Below are 21,498 nucleotides of genomic sequence, written 5' to 3'. Positions count from 1 at the left end.
AGCCCCTTACAAGTCACCGTGTGAAATCGGATGATCACCTTCTGTGGCTGGCCAAGGGGATGCTGTTTAGAAACATCTGGTTCATTTTTACTGTGACATTTGGACTCTCATCTGGAAGCCTTTCAGTTTTCAGGCTTCCCCTTGAGAAAAAAAAATTAAAGAATTTGTTTTAATTTTCAAGAGTCAAATTGCATGTATTTTGCAATAGTCTTATTGGAAAAGCAAATTAAACACGATTGTGTTTGCTTTCCATCCAACTCCCTAAACCAGCTCTGTCCACACTGAGTTATGTCCTCCATGCTGGTGGGCTATCTGGACACCACCGCATAGTTCTTCCTATGGAACACCCTCAGAAGAATTGGGGGTTCCCCATTTGGATGGAGGCATTGGGGGAGGTGTCCTGAGGGAAGCAGGCAGATATTAGTAACCACCTGAATATCCCATGTTTTCACTATCTTTTTACTTTTTTTTTTTTTTTTTTTTTGGACATCACTCTCCACTGAAGAATTGCCTGAAACATTGCTGGGATGAAGTGGGCGTTCATTAAATACTTAAGTAAAAGCACAAATGCCTGGGCCCTTCAATCTAATGCAGTCTTGTCCTGATTACAGAAAAATTTTTTGCTTCATTCCATTGAAGTTTTCTTTATTCACAGTTTGCTGAAAGTGTTTATCATAAATATCAAGTTGTACAAATCTTTCTGGACCTACTGAAGTGATTTTTTTTTTCTTTTAATATTTTATTGCCATCAATGATATATTTTACTAAGAGCTGGAGTTTTAGTTCTCGAAGTTACTGAAATAATCTGCCCCTGAAGGCTTGGGAGAATGTGCATATCTTGACCTGACCACTTCTTTCTATGCAAATTGTAAACTGCTAGTGAGGTGTCCCTTGTCCTGTGTGCTTGGCACCAGAAGTCATTCAGAGTTCAGTTTTTCTTGAATTTTGAAGTGTTTACACAAAATGGATTAAGATCCTGGAGTAGACTCGGGTCCACACACAATCCACTCAGGTTTGACGGCACCTTTCCACCCAGCCTAGGGTAATCTGTGCCATCCCCCCATGCACACTGGGCTGGTCTCGTCACACGTGGCCAGGTGTGGGACTTTCCACTTGTGAATCTGCACTCTCAGCTTTTGGATTCTGGAACATTTTCAGTCTAGGGACACTTAGTCTGTGCTAGTGATTCAGCACTCTAATGGCTATCTTAAAATATTCATTCTTGTCTATTTCTTTTTCTTTCTTCTTTTTTTTTAGTTGTCAATGGACCTTTAACTTATTTATTTATGTGGTGCTGAGAATTGAACCCAGTGCCTCTCACATGCTAGGCAAGTGCTATACCACTGAGCTACAACACAGTCCCTCTTGTCTATTTCTTTATTAATTTTAGCAAATTTATTTTTAAGAATCTCTTTTGTGTATTACAACTTATTACCAAAGTTTATTACCAAAGTTTGTTCATGATATTTTCCTAGTCCATTTTATCTCTGCATCTATAGTTTTGTCCCCATTTTAATGTTTAATTAGGTATGTTACTGAATTTTTGTTTGAAAATATTGCCAATATATCATACTTTGTCTGCAGAAAAATTGTTTTTGGCTTTGATCTTTTGTTTTTAACCTTTTTTCTGAATTTCTTATTCTTAATTCTACTTTTTTGGGGGGTGGGGTGTCAGGTTTGAACTTGGGGACACTCAACCACTGAGCCACATCCTCAGCCCTATTTTGTATTTAGAGATAGGGTCTCACTGAGTTGCTTAGTGTCTCGTCATTGCTGAGGCTGGCTTTGAATTCGATATCCTCCTGCCTCATCCCCCCAAGACACTGGGATTACAGGCCTGCATCCTGCATCTGGCACTGTTATACTTCTATTGGTTTTGGTTTTCTTGTTGGTTTGCTTTGCTTTTATCTTGCTCTTGTTTCTGTCTGGTTCTTGCTATGGATTCTTAGTTTATTATTTTCAGCCATTCTTCTTTCCTAATATAAGCATTTAAGTTCATAAAATTTCAAATATCTTATTAAATTTCAAGGATTTTCTTGTGATGTATTTCATTATCATGTAACTTTAAATATTTTCCCATTTCCACATCCCTTTTCTTTAACCCATAAGTTACTTAGAATGACTTTTTCTACTATAATTTCTCAATGCATATTTTTTGATTTTTTAATTAATGTTTTCTATTCATGAAGAATGCTGTGATAAGATCATAATTGGCATAAAGGCAGCTACTTAATATTAAATTCTGTCTCACAACAGCCTGCAGTCGGTTTCTATAAGGTCTCAACTTTATTTAAGGGATGGATCAGTGTTACTGTCCTGATTTTTGATCCTGTACTGTAAAGATGTTAACAACTGGTGAATGTAAAGAGGCTTCTTTGTGCTGTTTAATTTTTTTCTAGATTTCTAAAAATCCAAAATTACTTCAAAATGAAGTCACAAAGTTTTAAAAACGTGTCAACCTGTGAACGCGGAGGTCAAGAATCCCTGCCTTCTCCAGGCCTGTGATGCTCCTGTCTTTTCAATGCCATCGTCCCATCTCAGATGGTAACTAGTAACAGGCTGAATCTTCCTTTGTACCTGCTAATAACCAGAGAGCAGGGTCAGGCCCTGATGTGATAGGACACTGACAAGACGGCCTCAGGGACCATGTCCATGCCTGTCGCCACGTCATAATCGGCCCTACGGAGAAGAATGTTTGGCATGCTGTAAGGCTTCCAATACCATGGACGCACACATGCCTGCACACACACAGACTAGCCCATGTAGAGACATGGGTAAAATCTCATAAGACATTTTGCTGCTATAAATACAACTCTAGAGATAATGGTATAACCACACTCTTCTACCATGAAGAATGTGTGCTAAACAGTTTAAAATGGATCTGGGTCTGTGCATTCATTTGTGAAAGCAAACCATGGGAGCACTTGTAGATGAAAAAAATGAGACAAAAAACTTCACCAACTGCTCTGCCATACACCAGGCATGTCATTGTCTCTGTATTGTTTTCTTGTATTTTTAGTCCTCTGAAATGGCAAATAGGCCACTGAGAAACCTAAATTGGCTATTCAGAATCACAACAGCACAACAAACAGGCCTTCACCAGGAAGCCACCCCTTCAGTCCGCCTACTGACTCCTGTCTTTGTGACTAGTTTTAAATACAGTGTGTGATTGAGGCAAGACCTGGCAAAAACAAGATAAGAATTAAAATTAGATAAACAAAGCAAATTCCTAAAACATTTCACATGCATGAAATTTGGTGGGCAGGGGGAAATGATCTATTCTGAACATATTCCAGCTCATTCTGCACTGAGACAGGGGAATAGATGGGAGTGGGCCACCACGCCAAGGGTTCACGGGTAAACAGCTCCTATTCTTATTGTAACTTTTAGAAAAGTAATCACAAATATAATATCACCTCATTTTTTAAATAAGAGACAATCCACTGGAATATGGTGATGGAGAAGGTGAGAAAGTCAAGAGGATCCCACTCTGCCTCTGCTTCTTCCTCAGCAGGGTCTCCTCAGTGACCAGAGCTGCTGGCTGCCTCTCTCCAGGCCCTCACACCTGGGCCTTGACCACAGGAGAAGAACCCAAAGGAAGAAACTGCTCGGAGGGCCTCGGACTCTTTTCTTTTCTTGTTTTTAAAATATTTTTTAGTTGTCAATGGATTTTTATTGTACTTGATGCGGAGAATTGAACCCAGAGTCTCACTCATGTTAGACAAGCACTCTACCACTGAGCTACAGCCCCTGCCCTTGGGACCCTTTGCCTACCATGATCAATGTGTGAAAGATTACCTAATTTATAAAGGCTTACACAATTTACTTATAGGAGTGAATGTGTCTGTGGTTAACCGAGAATAAATGCTATTTTCCAATCCACTGTAGGCACTAGCACAAGGAGAGCCCAGTGGGGTTCCAGACAAAGAGGAGCATGTTTGCCTGACAGAAGCAAGTGGCAGTCATGAGCCAAGTCAAGTGCTGCTTACCGTAGCCTGGTTGTTAGAGGTTCTACAAATGGTTTACCACTGGGGCGGCATCTCCCGAAACTGAGCGTCTGTTTTATGCAGCAAAAATTCCACTTTCAGATCCACATCCAGAAGACACAAGTGTATGGCTTCCTCAAAATATTTTAAGAAAACATTCATAGAAATATTACTCATATCAGCCACAACTGGAAATACTCCAAAGACCCTTCCATAGTGAAAGAGAAATGCACTGTGAGTTATCCTGGAGTGACATTCTGTGGAGCTGTGAGCTGGAAAGAACCACAGCTACATGCAACAACATGGCAGACGTCACAGTTAGAATGACGAGTAAGTGCTGGTGGACTCAGACGAGAACATCCCTTACCAACAGTTAGGATTTGTAAGCCGCCCCCTAAAGCCCAAGGGTCGCAGGCTTTGTCCCCAGCTCATGGCACTACTGGGAGGTGGTAGAATCTCTAGGAGGCAGGGCCTGGGAAAGAGGTGAGGACCTGGGGCATGCTCTTGAAGGGGACATGGGGACCCAGCCTCTTCCTGACTGTCTTTGCCTCCTGGGGGCCACGAGGAGGCCAGTTTCCCTGCAGTGTGCTCCCAGCGGGATGCCCTGCCTTCCCACAGGCTCAAGGCCTGAAACCATGAGCCAAAGCAAACCTTTTCTCCTTAGAAGTCGTTCATCTCTGTCCCAGTAATGGAAAGCTCACCAGCACCCAGTGCGCCCTTCAGAGCTGGAGAGGGGAGACCGTGCCTGGCTAGCAGTCAGCAGGGCAGTAGTCATTGAGGACAGAGGAGCAGAAAGACGGGGTGTGGCAACGGCTGTATTTAGAGCTGCGCAGCATTCCCAGGGCACCACCACTTTGTAAAGATGTACCCTTGTGTCTGTGCCTTTAATTCAGTTGAGAATTCAAACAGATCTGTGCATTCATCTATCAATGATAGAAACATCCATAACGCACCACAGGGCAAGGACCTCTTCCCACAGTGACTCACAGAGCATTTCTCCAAGTGCCATGGAGAGATGCAAATTATTCCCTTGGGATGTTCTGCTAATTCATAGTTCCCACACAAAGGAAGCTTCAAGCAGGTGTTTGTACTCACTGCTCTTGACTTAGGATTTAAGGCAAAAGGATGTCTAGGTTGGGCCCATATACTTAAAACTTAAAAATGTTTTGTTATAGGAAAACCTAGAATGAAATCATTTTCCCCCCTTAATTAAGTTGAGGAAGAAAAAAGGCGGTTTGGCCACATGCACTGTTCACCTACTCTTGATCCCATTTCCTGCTTTCTGTTTGTTTGGGTACCAGGAATTGAACGGGGGGCACTCAACCACTGAGCCATGCCCCTAGCCTTATTTTGTATTTTGAGACAGGGTCAGAGTTGCTTAGTGGCTTGCCATTGCTCAGGCTGGCTTTGAACTTGGGATCCTCCTGTCTTAGCCTCCCAAGCCGCTGGGATTACAGGTGTGCCACTGCACCTAGTCTGTTTCCTGGTTTTTAAATAAACTTTTACATAACCACAGTGTTTTCATCATAAATCATACAAGGAAAACGGGATTCATATTTCAATAATGGTTTAAACTGAAAGGAAAATAAAAGTTAAAATTATTTTACATGGCCACATTCTGCATCCACTGACAAAATGTTAATCTTTTAAAGCTATAGATGCACATGCTGTAGAGTGCAATAGTGTACAGCGTGAGCCTGTGACATGATTCTGTGTTACCTCTTTAAACACCTGTTGCTCCAGGAGAGGAGGATAATAAGTGGGTATAGAGGTGAACAGACCCTCCGTACATGTGGAACACATTAGGGGTTCCAGACACTTCACAACACTTCACAGTGGTTCTCACCTGATCGTCAAGTGACAATTACATGAAACCAGAGGACCCGTGATGCTAGACAAATGCAGATGGACAAGGAGGCAGAGGTTCTGAGTCCTGTTACTGGGCAGCCAGCAGCCAGCAGGGGAGGGGACCAACCACTCACCCAGCATCAAAGCCCTCCTCCTCCTATCACTTCTTCTTCCTTTCTCTTTTTTTTAAAGAGAGAGGAGAGAGAATTTTTTAATATTTATTTTTCAGTTGACACAACACCTTTACTTATTTATTTTTTTAATATGTGGTGCTGAGGATCGAACCCAGTGCCCCACACATGCCAGGCGATCGAGTTAACCGCTTGAGCCACATCCCCAGTCCTCACTTCTTAAAAAAAAAAAGCAAAATGAATTGCTAAATATATTTTATTTGGATCAACAAGGAAAAACTTAAGAACCAGAGATTTAAACAAAGTTTGGTTTTAGATACAATCTTAAAACACTTTCTTAGTTTTGAAAAGTGTCTTTAAAAACTTTCTACATGGAAAGTTGATGTAGACTGGGGCATTTTTTTCCAAATACTATTTAAACAAATGAAGGCAACTACTTAGTGAAGTTTACTGTTAATGAGATAAGATGACAAAATACAAAGGAAGCAGCTGTTACAAAAATGTTAAGTACTACGGCATTGTCAAGTATGATTCCTGATAAAATTAGAATTACGATCATGTCTTCTGAGACATTGGAGCTTTGCAAGAGTACATGCATGCTCCTAACTCCAGGATGCTAAGGCCTTCAGTGACACCTCCGCTTCCATAAAGCAAGTACCAGGTGTGTGTGAAAGGCTGGGATACGTGGACTACAATAGCAGCAGTTTGAAACAGAAAAACCAGAAATAAAGGGAAATTATATTACTTTATCATAAATGTCTTCATTTCTCTTGGAGACTTTACTTTATATAAGTGCAACTAGTTATTTTTAATTAGTGCTTTATATGCATAAGGTGAAATTGACCTACATCTAAATGTTTAAAGTGAAATTAATTATAAAAAATACATACATGCATATACAATGGAGAAAATTCTTTTCCTTCTGTGAAATGTCTGGGTAATAGATAATATTAGAGGTGAAAATTGCATAGTTGAACCAAGCAAAAACTTAAGTGGTACATTTATCCTCTTTTCAGTCCAATTGTGTAATATTTAAAGTTGAACTTTTAAAGTTGTTTATTCTTTTAACTGGAATCTAAAATCAAAACCACTAAACTTTCAATTATTCTTGTACTTAATGCAAGATTTCTAGAGGTTTTTTTTTGTTGTTGTTGTTGTTGTTAAACTTTCTATGACATTAACTTAAAGAGGGGCATTTAAAAAAAACTTATATGTGGTGCTGAGGATCGAACCCAGGGCCTTGCATGTATGAGGCAAGAGCTTTACCGCTGAGCCATAACCCCAGGCCCAAGAGGGGCGTTTTTAACAAGAAAAAATGAAACCCGAGCCTGTCCATAGATGTCTCCATGTCCTACAGATGTGGGCACAAGTTCCAGGGGACATGATGGAAGATCACTTTTGGAGAAGTCACTACTGCTCTTTGAACCATGTGCCTCCTCTGAGAGAAGAAGCTGTGGTACATTGTTCAAGATAGAATTATACTGAAAAGTCTTTCTAATTCTATCTTTCTGAATACGGGCTCTATTTCTTGTAATTCACATGACACTCTTTGGCTGTGGTTGTCTGTTAAATTTCCTGTTTTGGACCACTTTCAGCAAACCAACATAAACAGCTCACAGAAAAGGCTATGGTAACTACTTTTCCCCTTTTGGCACTTCCAGTTAAGTGATTTCCCCTTAGAGGTGCAGAGGAAGAGGGGCAAAGAGCCACAGACACGGCATAAGTGGGTCACAGAAGTTTCAATGCCCCAAAAAAGGTGCCATCTCCGTCCCGAGAAATCTTTGCATCTTCTCGTGGTATTGCAAGTTGAAGTTCATCTCCTTCCTCCAGCTTCACAATGCCTGGGGAAGAGTGATTTACAAGAACTTAAAATGGTTGTTTTGTGATAAAGGAAGAAAACAATGTAAAGCAAAATGTTTCAGAAAAAATTATTAAAAAAAGGAGACACATTTTAGGTGCATCAAGAGACCAGCTGCAACACTATTGGCCTTAAAAGTAAAATAAAGAAATACACAGGAGGAGGTACAACAGAAACAAATAGGTTTATCATCTGTTTATAAAATGAAGACTCAGAAAAGGACCCAAAAATCAAACTTTAGAAACAAGTTAAATAAGTTATGTAGCATATCCCTTGATAGAATATTACATAGAGAAGGGTTTTGCTTAATTTTATTGAAAAAGGAAACCTTTTCTAATAATACTAAATAAAAATGCAAAAATAAAAATATACACAGAGGATAGTCTTTTTTTAAGAGAGAGAATTTTTTTTTCAATATTTATCTTTTAGTTTTCGGCGGACACAACATCTTTGTTTGTATGTGGTGCTGAGGATGGAACCCGGGCCGAACGCATGCCAGGCCAGTGCACTACCGCTTGAGAGCCACATCACCAGCCCGATAGTCTTAATTATACTTTTAAATAAGCATATAGAAGTATAAATATTAAGAACTTAAAAAAAAAGCTATTGCTTAGCAAAGCACATTGGTTGGCACAGTCTTCCTCTAGAGTTCCCGCTATGGTGTTAGGTGTCATTTTGGATCACTTATTTATTTATTTATTTATTTTTTTTAGGGTTGATGGACCTTTATTTTATTCACTTATTTATATGTGGTGCTGAGAATTGAAGCCAGTGCCTCACACACGTGAGGCAAGCGCTCTACCACTGAGCCACTCTTTAGGGGAGAAGCCTTCCTTGTATTAGGTTTCCTTAAATAACCTTTTGCCTTATAATCAAAAGAAACAAAGAAATTAGCTCCTTAAAAATGACCAAGGGGGGCTGGGGATGTGGCTCTAGCGGTAGCGCGCTCCCCTGGCATGCGTGCGGCCCGGGTTCGATCCTCAGCACCACATACAAACAAAGATGTTGTGTCCACCGAAAACTAAAAAATAAATATTAAAAAATTCTCTCTTTCTCTCTCTCTCTCTCTCAAAAAAAAAATGACCAAGGTATCTGTGTGTCTAATTTACAATGATGTATCCAGTGAATTAAGAATACAAAGTACAACTCAAGACCTACAGTAAATATAAGGGGTACTTGTTGGCTATCATGAACAAAAAATATGGAGAACAGGGGCAAGGAGTTGAAGAACAAATACACCAAATAACTAGTACCTAAATGGTCAAGACCTAAACATAACAACTTAGAAAGTGGTGCCTTGTATCGTTAGCACACAGTGAAACTGACTCACATACACACCTCTACTCAACCTAAGGCTCAAAGCACCAGATCTCCTGGGTCCACACAGCCAGCGTGTGTCTACAGAATCCATTCCATGTACATTCACTGCTCCTCTAGGTAGGAGCAGTGATGGAGGATGACAGCTTCCTGTCCCCAAGGTCTTGTTTTTTTGTAATGGGCCAAGACAGACAACAGTGTCTGTTTTAGACATTGTTTAGGGTAGTGAATATACTTTCTAGAATCATTAAAGCATTTGAAAATTGACTATATTAAATAGTTAAATAAATCTTGATCTTTTTTCTATTTTTCTCACTTATTGAATACACTTGTGCTTATCGTATAAAGGCAATAGCTCACAGAGCACTAATTAATAATAACTCAAGATTAAGAGTAAATAAGTCTTATTTAAAACTCTGACACTGTTTGGGACTATGTCTACTCTTCCAACTGTAACAGTTGGCTGTAACTTTTTGAACAATAATTATACTCAATTTACTAATAGTGAGTAAGATTCAGCTTTAGGTTCATTAGTGGTCCCTAGTATTTTGTTGGGCTTCTTAAGCTGACCCTTTCAGTCTTTTCAGGTAACTATGGAAGTAGTTCATGCAATCATACATTATCATGCAGTTTTTAATGACTTTAAACAAATTCAACCTAAGACATTAAAATTGCAAGCCTGAAGATTGTTAGAGAATTGTTCTCCTATGTAACAGAGTTATTAGTACTAAGAAATATCTTTAAAATCAAGGCAATTATTGTTTTAACAGGCACCCAGGCAATCTGGAAGCATACTCTCCGAGGAAGTGAATGTGAGATGAGTAGATGATTAGAAAATTTTAAAGAGTTAGTTGTGAAACTCCAAGTACTAATGCATATAAATAAGACAGGAGTGGCCTTGACATTTATAAAGATTTTGCAATATCAAAATGCTAGTCAGCACCAGGCACAAAGAAAGTTGCCTGTATGAAAATCAGGGAATTCCAATTTCAGACTTCCTCCTGCCCCCACTGTAGCTGTTCACGTCCAGAATGATGCCACCTTCCTCACTATGCACCATTGTCCTATGTCCTGTGTCACTATGCATCCATTTCTGATCAACTGGGTGTTTGTTTGGAACTGCCTTTAGAATAGTTCAAGTATTTCCCAATCCTATGACCACACTGTGTGCCCTTCCCAGGCACTGCCTGAGGCTGAAGACATTCCTCGGGGCTCTGAACCCATGTGTCAAAATCTCCAGGGGGGAATTAGTGTGCCCAAGGTGATCATGTTTTTAAAAAACCAGCCTTGAACATGAAATCAACCCCCCAAAATAAAACAGCCCTCCCAGGCTGTTACCAAGCCTGCTTCCCTGTGCCTCTGCTCTCTCCTGAGTTCAAAAGCAGGGTCACTCCTACACTCACATCCCAAAGTCACCTGCCAGGTGTCCCTTGGCACCAGAGGCCACCCCTCTGAAAGGAGAGATGGTGTACATCCTGTCCTTTGTGCACTCATGCCCACCTGAGGCCATTCTTCCCAGAAGGTGGAAGTTCTGCTGGCTCCCACTGTGGACCAGACTAGCTGGTTTACTCCAAGTTCTGGAACTTCGCAGCTGTGCAACCTGGGAGAAGTTATGTTACCTCTCTGAGCCTCAGCTTCCTCCTCCCTTAAATGGAAGATTCAGTGAGCACCAGGGAGAGTATCTGGCAGATGGGGATCTCTGTTAGGTATAGTGTGGTTCTTGTATTGTTGGAATTGCTGTCACTGTAGAGCTCTACGAAGTTGCTCTGCTTTCTAAATGTATGTAAAAATGTTAAACTATTAGTAATGATTCCAACCATCTCAACAGATGGGCTCATCCTTCAAGATAATAAAACACAATGTACTGAGGAACGTCTGCCTGTTTATATTTATGGCCCGTCCTTTCTTTCCTGCCCTGGGCAGCTAGATTTTCAGCCCAGTCTGTCTGCATTCCACAGCAAGCAGGTCTGAGAATGGTCACTTACCAGCTGAATAACAGGAGTTGTTGGGTAGTGTTTCTGGCATATTCTGAATACATCAGAACAAAGTTACCAGACTCAACTCGTCCCCAAAGACGTGGACTTTTTTCCTCTGTATTAGGTGTCCCATGGCAAAGGTGCTATCGGTGTACAAAACCTGAGAACAAACCAAAGAACACTGCCAGACGAGTGCACGGATCGGGAGGCATCAGACTATAAACAGGAGGCTGTGAACCTACCTGGCCATATATAAAGAAGTACCCAGTCTCTTTCACCACTATTTTATTCTCTTTTTCTTCCAGGGCTCTTCCTCTCTTAAAGCTGAGAAGCCATGGGACAAATGTGTAAGCTCCTATAAGGAAGAGAAGTATTCATAAGAAAGGAACCTGAGAAAAGTAGTTTCCACTTATTTTTTTTAAATAAGTAGTTGTTTACCTGAATCTGAAACTTAACGTGAATTTCATCTACTTAAAAAATCATAAAGGAGGAAAAGACCACGAATCACCGCACCCATTGGATTCTTATGCTCTGACCCGGGCAAGAGTCACATTCCGGGATCTGAGAGCCAGCGCCTTGGGCATGTCTGGGCTTCCTGACATTGTGTCATGATACAGGCTGGTCTGCAGGGAAAGCCTGCAGGGAAGGCTGGGCACAAGTCCTAACAGCACACTGGTAGAGACGGTCCTCTGATCCTCAGGGAGCGAGTCATGTGAAGAGCTTAGCAGAAGCAATGAGAGGAAACCAGCCCACTGTGCCCTGGCAGCAGAGCAGAGCCAAGCAGAGGGGAAGGTCACTGGGCTGCCACAGGCTTCCCAGGAAGGGAAGGAGCTCCGGTGACCTTAGCATCAAGTTCAGGTACTGCGTGTTCACTGCCCTGGGGGCACGTGAGGAGTGACAGGGAGACAAACACTTGCTCAAGATCTGATGAAGGGGCAGGCAGGAAATGCAGCCACAGAGCAAGCAGGCAAGGGTCCAGCGTCGCTGAGCCAGAACAAGTCTGGGCATCTCGACACCCACACCCGGTGACCAGACAGACCTCCTCCCTGGGCTCCAGCTCAGTCCCAGTTCCTCACAGCTCCATTATGCAAATACTGGTGTGGGGGGACCTGATGTCTAGCCACTGGGAGATGATCTGAGGTGTCCATAAAGTGGAAGCAAAACAGGGAAACGGAAGGCTACAGAGATGGCAGTAAGGACAGCAAGATGAAGTGTGGAGGCTGGAAGCCGTGTTTACCGTGTTCCTGGATAACTGGCAAAGTTGAGCCACGTGCGTCTCCAAACTCCACCCTGGTCATAGCAAAGGGAGGGTGAGATGAATGGCAGAATATGCCAGAAACTCAAGCAAAGAACAGCTTTTCCTGGATTTGAGGCCAAAGAGTTTCCACCCAGGGATCCTCAAAAGGGCTCAGAGAGACATGCAGCTGATAATTTGTAGAGCTCCCTCCCCCAGGCTCCTCATAGCTTTATTGAGGTAAAACTAAAGCACAATAAAATGCATATATTGAAGTATGAAATTTGATCATTTTTGACATGTATATAATCAATACTATCAATACAAAAAGCATTTCCACTACTTTTCTAAAATTTGAAATAATGCAGACTTGTTTCCTGCATGACTTATTACAGTAGAAATCAATCACCTTAAGATATAGAACCCCACCCCCATCTGTCAACTATTTAAAAATTACACGGCACACACATAAATATCTCAGGTCAAGGAAGATTCATTATAATGTGCCTTGGTGTGGGTCTACTAGGAGTCCTATAAGCCTCTTGTATTTGATTTTTTTTTCCATTTCATTCTTTAAGTTTGGGATATTTCCTGATATTATTTCATTGAAAAGATTGTATATTACTTTGGTTTGTATCTCCACACTCTCATCTATCCTGATAAATCTTAGATTTGATCTTTTCATGTTATCCCATCTTTCTGTTCTGTTCATGGTTTCTTAACATCTTCTCTCCATGGTCAACTCTATTTTCAAGATTATATACTTTGTCCTCATTGCCTGAGACTGTCTTTCCAAGTGGTCTGGTCTGTTGGTGACGTTTTCTATTGAACTTTTAATTTAGTTTATTGTTTCCTTAATTTCAAGAATTTTTTTTCAGAATCTCTTTATTGAACTGATCTTTTGCTATGACTGTATTTGCTCTCTTACATAATCCTTTACTTCACAGTCAAACTATGTACATTCTAAACTCCTCTGACGTTTCTTCCACTTTGGTGCTGATGGATTCTGTAATTGGAGTATCTTGGTTTGCTTGGGGCAACTTGTTCCCTTGCTTTCTCATGTTGTGTGTCTACCCATCTAATAGTATGGATCTGAGGCAGTCAAGTTTCTACCCTGTGCATTTATAGTGTCTTTTGAAGGCTTCTAGTACCTCATTGTTGAGGGGGAGACAATAACCTGATTCAACAATTCACAGCATAAACAAAATATTTCCTACTATGATGTCTACAATGTTAATTATCACAATAGATGATCAGTTATTGCCTATAATAAAAACAGCAAGTTTGCAAAAAGGTTTATAATTTCAAATGGTAGACAGGGAGAGAACAGAAGTGATCATAGGATATGATGATTATGAGGGAGGAGGAAGGAAAAAAGCAGTAAAAGACTAAGAGTGAAAGAGCAATAGAGATTGGCAGAAGAAAGGAATCAAGGAAAACGGGTAGGAAGAAAAATTATATACAATAAAAATTAAGATCAAATTAAAAATGAAAGAACACAAAACAAAATTAAAACATACTAATCAAACAGTCTGATTTACAAAAAAACTAATCCACGAAAAATAACTGGCTTCAAAAATGCTATGAATGAGGAAAAAACTCAAATATGAATATGTATAAATGTCCATTGTTTTGTGTAAGTTTGTGGAGAGAAGACTCAAGACGTGCTCTTCGCATTTTTCAGGAAGGTGACATGTTATCACTGTAGTTACCAAGCTGTAGACAGACCTCTGGAACCTCTTTCTCCTGTGAAACAGAAACTTTGTCCTCTTCGACCCAGTTCTCCCCAATCTCCAGCCCCAGCCTCAGTAGCCACTATCCTACTGTGCAAGTTCAATGACTTTGAATCCCATGTACAAATGAGACCATGTGGCGTTTGTCTTTCTGGGTCTGGCTGACTGCGGTTACACACGGTCTTCCAGGTTCATTGTGTCGTGACAGATGACAGAACTCCCTCCTTTGCAATAGCTGCAGAGCCTGCAGTTGTGTGTGGTACTCATCTTCATCCCTCCCTCTCCTGATGCACACTTAGGTGGGTCACATTCTGGCTACTATGAATAATACTGGGATCGGTACAGAAGTGCAGAAATGCTGATTCCACTCCTTTGGATAGATACACAATAGTGGGACTGATAGGCCATACCGTTCTATTTTTATTTTTATTTTTAAAAGGATCTCCACACTGTTTTCCATAATGGCTGTACGAATTTATATTCTCAATCCAAATAATATTCTTGATGGAAGAATATAAAGAAAATATGTGGTTCTTATTTTATATTTCTAAGAAGTCAAAGAGCCAGAGATGCTAAAACAAAACCTACTGCACTGTGATTTCAAGTAAAAATAAGCAAGGGCTCCTTTGGGCATCTCTTCAAGTTCACATTTCATAGCTGTGGAGGGTAGTGCCAAGAAGACCAGGGCAGCGGGGGGCAGGAAGGCTGGAGCGCGGCTGGCTGTGCAGAGATGTGCTGCTGGTCTTCGTGGACACTTGTGTTCTGTGCTCACTCCCAGGAGCCACCCCCACCACTGTCACTGCGGGAGCCATAGAAGGGCGTAGGCAGCCAGGGCCAGATGGCATGGCGAGTGAGGGTCAGGGCAGGGCTGGAACAAAGGAGCAGGAGAGGGTCTTCTGATGAGCTCAGCTTCCTGCTCCATGAAAGTGTCCTGGACACAGCGGGGACCCAATCAGACTGACACTTCCTACTGGAGCTCCTCAGCAGGGGACCCAGTAGAGAAACACGCATGGACAGAGGGGTGCGTGGACAGGGAGGAGATGAGGAGAGGAGGAAATTCCAGGGACCAGAAAGAACAGGCCCAAACTACCCACTGGATTCCCAGCTCAGGGGCCACTTCTCAGAGAAGTGGGTCTGTCACTTTTGAGATAAACCTGCTGCTTGCTTGCTGTCCCTGTGTCCTGTTCCTCAGTTCTTGCTGAGCAGAGACAACCAACCCAGTGTGCTTACACAGTAACTTCATGTCCTCAGAAGGGAACATGACGTGGGGCACGTCTGGTTGCTCTTCCCAAACCAGGGCTCTGGAGAACCTTGTCCTCACCTGAAGACCCCAGTGCCACACTGGAAGACAGCCAAAGATGACAAAGGCAATGTCCTCGCCACCTCTGGACCCCAGGTACTTTCAGCAAAATGAGCGCAGTACCTAGTATTCAGCTTTGTTTCAATGAGATGATTTGCCTGAGGCCCTTGAAATGTTAAGTGCTGAAAATCCTAAGGAAGAGTGACAGCAAACGCCAGGATGACAGGCTGACTTGATGCTCTGACCAAGGACCGTTTTTCTCCCCTCGCAACACCTACCTGAGATCCTAACTCCCCTGAGCTCAAAGGACTGTTCACGTTTGGTTCCCTACTAATTTTTCAAGCTTAAAATGATGACCAGCCTACAGAAGATGTGCAGCAAATTCTTATTAAATGAACTAATTCAACTTTAAACAGAAAATACTAAATGACGACGTACTATGGCAACTAGACAAGCATTCTACTGTTCTTCTAAAAGGATTTTGCTGCTAGTTTCTGAAATCTGGGAAATGAAATGCCAGCCTCATAAAGCTAGGATGTCCTCATGAGAGCCCTTGTTTACATTCTGGCCAGGGATATTATTTACTAAAATTCCTTTTGCCATGATTTAAATTTACTTCTTTTTACCATATATTTCTTTTGGCACTACATCATCTCTTTCTGGCAATATTCTTACTAAAAAGATACAGCCCCTCTTTACTTGTTCTTATTTACTGTCTTATTCCTTTTGCACTCTACACCCTCAGCCACCCATGAACACAGGTGTGTGCACAAGCACACCCCCCATACACGCTGTGCACGTAAACACAGAGATCATAATCTGTAAGATCAAAGAGTTAGTTGGCTGCAGTCCCAATCCTTGCCAGTGAGACAGCCTCACACAGTGTGAATTCTATGAATATGTGTCAGTGAATGAATTTCAGATCCTTTAAGAAAACAAGCTAAACAACAAGTTAAAAGCTAACTATAAGCATAAATATTATAACCAATTATACATGTTTAAAAACTCAGTGTTTTAAACTCATTTAGATTTTTAACATGAGAGTTAGACTATAGATCAATGCAAAGAAGAAAATATGCATTAAAACCTTCCCTGTAGAGTACTTTTCTAAACCAATACGCCTCACTCCTTACAGCAGATGCTTAAGAATTTGGGGGGGCTGGGGCTGTAGCAGAGTGGTAAAGCACTTGCCTTGCATGTATGAGGCACTGGGTTCAATCCTCAGCACTAAATACAAATAAAGATATTGTGCATCCATCTACAACTAAAAAAAATTTATATTATAATTGAGTGTGTATATGTATATGTGTATGTATATATATATGCATGTGTGTGTGTGTATATATATATATATATATATATATATATATATATATATATATATATATATAAAATCTTGGAAGCAAACTCCAAGAGCATTAATATTTATTATTACTAGTCAATAGGTAAAATGCTGGTGTACCTTCATATATAAGGTATGAAATTTCCAGTTTTAAATCTTCAGTGCATTTAAATGTTTTCAATTAACATATACATTAACATGTGAAATGAGAGTGACAAAGTAATATATGAACACAATTTTCATGTATTTGTGAAAATGTCTGCCTTTCAAGAACGTCTTTCCTCCTCTAATACACATCAAAGAGTAGTAGATAAATTTTAGGATGCAAAATCTTATAGAAAATCTGTGCTTCACTAATGGTTGTTTTTATTCTATTTTCTGAAAGTTAAACTCCCAATATTGCACTTCCAGTGTTGGCTCCCTGGGACCACAGAGGGCAGCCAATGTTTAGCTGTCCACTGGTTTACTTCTTTTTTGTAAAATTTTATTACTTAAAACTGATGGAAATAATAATTGTAAGATGGAAAACATAACACTCTTCAAAAGGTGGATGAAGTAAATCAATTCAAGAAGCAGGGTTTTGTTTTGTAAAATGTGATTTGGTATGGTAACTTAGTCTTGCAGCCAAGTCGTCATATGCTGGTTCTGTGCACAGTGCTAGGAATGTAACAGAAAACAAAGCCAGGCAGGGCCACGTGGGCTGACCTGCCTGAGAGGCAGTGAGACCACTGAGGGGCTGTGAGTGGGAGAGAAGTGGGCACTTGTATATTCTAGAAACATCTGCTCTCTGGCTACCATGTAAGAAAAGGTGTATGCGGTTCACACCAGGAGGCAGATGTGAGCGGAGAGGAGGAGGCTAATTGAAAACACATTTAGGAGAGAGAGCTGACAGCTTTAGATCAATGTGATTACAAGAGGCGGTCGAGAATAACACCCGGGACTCTGAAGTGGACGAAGGCACACATGGTCATGGAGAGTGGGCACTGGGGGCCGAAGAGAAGTGGGTAGAGTTCTAGAACTTGGACAGAGGCACCAGGATATTCGAGATGCTCAGTAACAGAGGCTATGTAGGCTTGGGGCTCAGGACAGTGATGTGGACTAGGGACACACCTGTGGGCCACCAGCATGCAGCATCAAATGACCTCAAGGAAGACTAGGGAATTCCAGAGGAATAAGGGGAATGGAGAGAGAGTGGGATTCGTGGGAGGTCTGAAGATCAGCAATGTTCAGAAGTACATCTAAGGCTAAAAAGAAGCGCCCTGCATGCAGAAAGAGGGGTGGAGAAACATTCAGGGAGTGGGATTCCTATGGAGAAGAGAGTCATTGGCTATCAACCTCTACGGAGATACTGAAAACAGAGCTCAGGAAACCTCCACGAAAAAAGGAAGTCAAGATACTTCACCACCAACGTGGGTTAAAACGGCCTCCTTTTCCACCTCCTGGGAGCAAAATGGGAGAAGCAGAGAGAGGCACATTCTCTTAGGTAATGGAGGGTGGGGAAAGTAACGGAGGCCACCCTGGGGCTGGGTGAAGGAAAGCAGGAAGTGGTGAGGGCTCTCACACCTCAGAATCGCCCGCCCCTAACCCTAACTCTCACCCTCAGAATCTCACCGCCCCACAACCCAGGAAGGTCCAGTGCTACCTCGAGGGACCTTGGGGGAGTCTAGGAGGGAACAAGGCACTCCTTCAAATCAAGGTTAGAGAAAATGAACTTGTACAAAGCAAAATGAGATGGAAATGTGTTTAGAATTTGAGAAGAAATAGAAAACTGAAAGACACAAAAGGAGTCAAGGATTCCCATGATGTACAGAATGGAAGCTTGGAAACGAGGACTGGCACCGACTTCAGAGTTTACAGGTGACAGTGTGCCAGGGAGGGCTGCTGGAGTGCGGCATCATTGACTTCCTATGGCTGCTACAACAAATTGCCCCAAACTGAGCGGCTTCAGACAACGTTTTCAGAATTCTCATCCTGGCAGGCTGTGTTCCCCATGAGGCTCCCGGGGAGAATCTATTTCCTGACCGTGTCCAGGTTCTAGAGCTTGCCCATGCTCCTTGACCCTCGGCCCGTCCACCTTGACAACCTGCTTCCCAGCCGCACTGCCCCCTCTGAGCCCAGCACTCCTGACCTGCTCTTAGGGGGGCCTTTGACCTTGGCCCGCACCTACCTGGCCATTGTGACGACCCCGGGAGCTAGAGCCGAGTCCCGTCTGTGAGCTCCTCTTTGCCATCCCAGCACTCAGGGACCAGGCTGTGGGCATCTTTGGGGGAGGTATTATTCTATGTACAGTCAACACTCTGAGCACCAAAAAAGTGTGGAATTTTAAATTAATAAAATCTTGAGTATATTCAGGTGAGAAAGTCAAAGTCGCATAACAAGAAGAAAAACAATTCTTGCCTTACTTTTCTCAATGTGCCTAATAGCACCAAGAGACAATGGTGAAATTCCTAGGAAATACTCAAGTGAAGAGGGGAACAGAATTCTTTCTAGCCACCAACCCTTCAAGTATAATGACTGTAAAGAAATAGCTGTGATAATGCAAATGCTGGCTATGCACTGCCCCCAGGTGCTCTTTCAGTAAACCAGCACAGAAGAAAATTCAAGCAAACAATGCAAGGAGAGGGACAGCACCAGGATTTGCCAGGACAGCTGAACACTGTCATCTAAGAGGCGAGACAAGAACACATGGGAAAGTGCGTCTGTGGAAAAGAGGAAAATTGCTTTACAATGTCCCAGTGTAGAAATCATATCAGTAACAAATATTGGCAAGTACAGGGCAAGATATATTAATGGTAAATTCATCATTTGCCTCAGAGCAGCTGGGGCCCAACAAATACAATGTAAAGTGATAGATCAAGTCATGGAAATACAAATATTTTAAAAGTACAAAGATAAACAGTGACAAATATCATAGTACTGTCCAAAAAATTTAAAAAATGGTAGTAGACAAAAGGACAGAAGAAATAGAGAAGAACATGAATAATATCTTAGACCAGAGAAAAGAATCAATAGATATTTTCCAAAAATATAATTGTAGATGTCATACTAATGTGAAAAACTGGCAGAGTAGAAATTTCAAAGAATCAACCCACTGAATCAACAACTAAACTGTTAAGAAAGGATATAATCAACTTTGGGGGGTGTACAATCTAATAAGAAACCTACACCAAACAAGGCAGACCTTAGTGCAGAAAGACGCGCAGAGTTTAGTGCAAAATTTCAGCAACTTGTGGTACTTTTTCTTGCCCACTTTCCATACCCAACTCTCCAGTTTGGCAGCATGCATGGAGATGGAGACCTGAATTCTAGTGGCAGTTTGCTTGTGTCTCTGACACAAGCATTTGCTTACAAAATATTAGGACCATGCGTTCAGAGCTGCCTGGGGCCTCCGTTTATGTAGAAACAGCTTCCCAGGCTGACATCAACCAAAAGCACTTACAGAAATACCCAAGCCCAGCCAGATGAAGCTTGGGACAGAAGACAGGTAAGCAACAGACTTCTCGACAGTCCTATGAAAGAGGAGGCTAGGGAGAAAGACTTCGGAAAATACAGGCTTTGAAAGGATACTGCACATCCTCAGAGAATTTGGAGTGCAATTGAGCATGACAGGACCAGAGGCATCCTCAAAAATGGGCTGAGAGGACACCAGTCTTGCCCCTCAGGCTTATCTTTGGGCTCTGTGCCAGCAGGAGGTGAAGACCAAGGCAGAACTGCAGGCAACCTGACTAAGATTGTTGAAAGATCCAGGCATTGATAGAGTCGATCTGTAAATAAGAAACCAATTTAAACTTTATTTTTGGTTTCTATTGTTTTAAGAATCTTCATCAGGGTAGGTGTAAAGAGAAGGAAATCTCTATCAGACTGACTGCAAATCTAAGGAATCGGATTCCACAGCCACACAGGACAAGGAATAGTCTTTGTGTAAAATATTTTTTAAAAGTTAATAAACAAATGAACAACTTCAGCTCACAACAATAAACAACAGAAAACTCTGCAGATGTCAGGGGTGATGGTGTCTGATTTCCAGAATTACCACGTTTGATGTTGAAGTGGATGGATTTTCAACAAGAGTTTAAAGCATACAGAGAAAGAGGAAAATTATGGAGCAATCACAGAATGAAAAATTGACAAACAAATCCCTAAGAATGCCCAAATGTGGAACTCACAAGGTGAAGTCTTCAAATCTCTGAAATGGCTAAGGAAAACCATGGATAAACAACTTCAGAAAATGAGGATAATGATTTACAAATAATTGGATGGTTTTGATTGAAAGGTCAAAAGTATTGAAAGGAGCCAAATAGAAATTTTGGAGGCTAATGTAAAACTACTGAAATAAAAGCCACCACTGAAGGGGTTAAACCAGACTTGAGCAGGCATTGCAAAATCAGAATTTAAGTTATCCAAGAGGAAGAAAGAAAAAGTAATGAAAACTCATGATTATATGAATCCAGGATAGAGAATTAATTTTAAATTGTTTTCCTATATACCAGTCATGAACAAGTGGATGTGAAATTTTTAAAAAATGCCATTAACATTAGCACTCAAAAATGAAATCCTTGTGTGTAATATAAATGTATAAAACCAATATAAGTAAATCTACAAAACTGAAATGAGTCAAAGAGAAGCTAAATGCACAAATGTTCTGGTCATAGATAAGAGGACTCAGTATTGTCAAGATGTCGGTTCTTCCCAACATGATATATAAATTCAGTCCCAATCAAAATTCTAGCTAAGTATTTATGGGTATCAAGAGAGTCTAAAGAATAGGTGGAG

The 21,498-nt window shown here is 41.3% G+C and overlaps 1 pseudogene across 1 annotated transcript in view; it reads right to left on the bottom strand.

Annotated features, from left to right (window-relative positions):
- Positions 1–6,224: 6,224 nt before the first annotated feature.
- The window catches only part of LOC308640233 (tumor necrosis factor ligand superfamily member 13B-like), a 35,256-nt pseudogene continuing 19,982 nt past the window's right edge, over positions 6,225–21,498 (bottom strand). Inside the window, exons 4-6 of the transcript in view lie at positions 11,359–11,471; positions 11,126–11,276; positions 6,225–7,806 (exon numbers count right to left, since the gene is read on the bottom strand). The product of the transcript in view is annotated as a tumor necrosis factor ligand superfamily member 13B-like (transcript). The remainder of the gene's footprint in view (positions 7,807–11,125; positions 11,277–11,358; positions 11,472–21,498) is intronic.

The sequence above is a fragment of the Spermophilus citellus genome (assembly GCF_964194105.1).
Source record: "Spermophilus citellus genome assembly, contig: SCAFFOLD_324, whole genome shotgun sequence".
Classification (NCBI taxonomy): domain Eukaryota; kingdom Metazoa; phylum Chordata; class Mammalia; order Rodentia; family Sciuridae; genus Spermophilus; species Spermophilus citellus.
Note: the sequence above shows the minus strand (reverse complement) of the source record. Positions and strands in the feature narration are given on the sequence as shown.